At 42.2% G+C, this 2,961-nt stretch overlaps 1 protein-coding gene across 3 annotated transcripts in view; it reads left to right on the forward strand.

The window, feature by feature from the left end:
* The window catches only part of Cdk15 (cyclin dependent kinase 15), a 91,405-nt gene that overhangs the window by 47,164 nt on the left and 41,280 nt on the right, over window positions 1–2,961 (forward strand). The window lies entirely within an intron of this gene.

A 2,961-nucleotide genomic window follows, 5' to 3' on the forward strand; every position in this document is an offset into this window, starting at 1 on the left:
TCTCTCTCTCTCTCTCTCTCTCTCTCTCTCTCTCTCTCTCTCTCTCTCTTTCTCTCTCTCTCTCTCTATGAGAATGATTTCTTTTCCTGTCTCAGTAAAGTATTCCTAGCATTCTCCAGGTTGCTCAATGTGTACTAAGTTACAAACAGGTTTGCTAAATTAGGTCTGGCTGTCTCTGGCCCAGAATATTGCAAGTAACCATGAATGTTCTATACATATATGTGTGTATGTGTGCATATTTTATAAACGCATAACATATGTGAAGTGCAAACTTAAGGGTTCTTTGGAAAGTCAGTTGGATGGTGTTTTGCTGGGGCAAACATGTGAAGAAATGTTTAGCTAAAGTGGACACAGGTGAAAGGCCAAGACAGACTCATGAAGGAACCATTTCACTGAAGTAGACACAGGTGAAAGGATGTTCTGCTAAAGCAAGCTCATGAAAGGATTCGTGATGAAGGATTCTTGGCTAACAACACATGTGTTGGTCTACCTTACATGCATAGTTGAGCTCTATTTGTTGGGACTCCATAGAAACTTCTGGTGGTGTGCTGCAACTTCCTGCCACTTGCGTGGACTCAGGCTGATTGGATGCACGTTCCGAGGCAATGCACATGGTAGATACGTGACGTTTGGAGGGAGTATAAATAGGACTCGACAGACAGTGAGCGAGCAGTCTGGAGACAGAGCTGGGCTTGCTGGTATAGCTAGCTGCGTAGCAGTTGTTGGTCTTGCTTCTTCGCTGATCTTCGCTGATCTTCGCTGATCTTCGCTTCCTTGAGAGAGGCACCACTGAGAAGTTCTCTTGGCAGTTCTCCTGGTCCCTTCTGCTGACTGGTGCTATGCTGAGGCTGAGGCAGAGGCTGAGGCCTGGCTGTCTCCGCTAGGCACTGCCACCACTGCTGATTTGTGTTTGCTACCCTGACTCTAACAAACTGGACTGCTGGTGTGTCTGTGAAGTGTTTGCCAGTGGACTGAGCTGATGCTTCACTGTTAGCCTGTGAACTGAACTGCCAGTTTCCCAACAACATAGACAGGAGTTGCTCCAAAGAACCTTTCTAAACAGGTCCACTTCCCCTGTATCCTTTCTTTTTCATGACCTCTGGTGGGTGGTAGGCTATAAGGGAGATTAAAACATTTAAGAACCATGATTAAAAATAGAGTTTTGAAAAAAACTAAGTAATACATATGTAAAATCTTTTCTTGCGTATATGTATATAATACATATATGCATATATTTTTGTGTAATTTTTCTGTGATTAAAAAACATTTAAAATTCTTTCTTACATGTATGTACATTTTGCATATATACATATATATTCAAGAAAGAATATATGTATATATGGATATGCAAGAAAGAAATTTAAATGTTTTTTACTGGCACATACACACAAAAGGCCAGTGTTTGAGTAGATGAGTGTTCCTGATATTAACATTTCACATGTGTAGATGTTAAAGCGTCACATAGGACAGTAGGATGACTCACTGGGTAAGGGCAGTTGCCGCCAAGCCTGACAACCTGAGGTGAATCTCCAATCCACACTGTGGAAGGAGAGAACTCCCACAAACTGTTCCCACAAACATGTCCCAAATGTGCCACCCCCAACATACACAATAAATAAATGGAATTAAATAAAAATCACATAGCACCCAATAAGCCCTCAGAACAATGACAATAAAACGAGGATGTTGCTATGTTAACATCATCTAATCGTATGGTCCGCTGCAGTCAGTACATTTGCACTGGTGGTCATTGTCTCTGTGATCATCTCTAGAACCTTCGCATCACCCGCAGCCAAAGCTCTGCAGCCATAAACACAGTCTAATCTGCCGACTCAGCCCCTGAGAACCCCTCGTCTACTTTCTGTCTCTGTGACTTTGTGAATTATCACATGTCTGACAACATTGGCATCATATAACATTCGTCTTTCTGGGTCTGGCTTATTTCACTTAGCATAATGTTCTCAAGGCTCATTCATATTGTGTGTGCATCAAGGTACTTTACATGGGGCTTTTATGAGCTGCTATGCTCAGTTCAGCTCCTTGCCTTCTGAAGATAAATTGTACTGTGAAAAACAAAAACAATGTACATAAATTAATCACTAACATTAAATTGTCTTTTGGCCACCTGGAGGATATTATGAGAAACGAGGGACAAAATAGGAAGCACTCACAACCAACCAACCAACCAAACAAACAAACAAAAAGGTTTTTTTTTTCCCCCAGACAAAGAACATATTCTTAGAAAGAGATATAAAGGCCACGTTGGATCGTCTCTTTGGATCTGAGACACCATCTGAACTGGGGTGGCTGATGCAATGGCTTTTCTTGCCACTTAGTAGTTATGAAAATAGACAGCACTCACGCTCTTGAGCTTAAATGACGGTGATGGCATAATTTTGTAACCTCATTATGGGGATTCTGAAATGTATGGCAAAGCCTGATAGTGTTCGCTAAATATTTGTAGGGCTGGAGCGATGGCTTAGAGGTTAAAGGTTCCTGCTTGCCAAGCTTAACAGCCTGAGTTCAACCCCTGGGACCGACCACAAGGTCGAGGGAGAGAATGACTCCTATGGGTTGCGCGCGCACACATACACATACACACACATGCTCAAACACACACACACACACACATATACACATACACATACACACATGCTCAATCTCTCTCTCTCTCTCTCTCTCTCTCTCTCTCACACACACACACACACACACACACAAAATTGGGGAATACATTAAAAGTTTTCTTTCTTGAGTTTTACTATAATTCCAGTAGGTGGAAGGCTGAGGCAGGAGGATTTCTATGAACTGAGGTTAACTTGGACTGTGTAGCAAGTATCAGTCTATCCAAGACTACTTAGCAAGACCATGTATCAAAAAAAAGTTTACACACTCCACACTCGCTCTCTCCTCTCTCTCTCTCTCTCTCTCTCTCTCTCTCTCTCTCTCTCTCTCTCTCTCTCT

Source organism: Mus pahari, chromosome 5 (assembly GCF_900095145.1).
Source record: "Mus pahari chromosome 5, PAHARI_EIJ_v1.1, whole genome shotgun sequence".
Classification (NCBI taxonomy): Eukaryota; Metazoa; Chordata; class Mammalia; order Rodentia; family Muridae; genus Mus; species Mus pahari.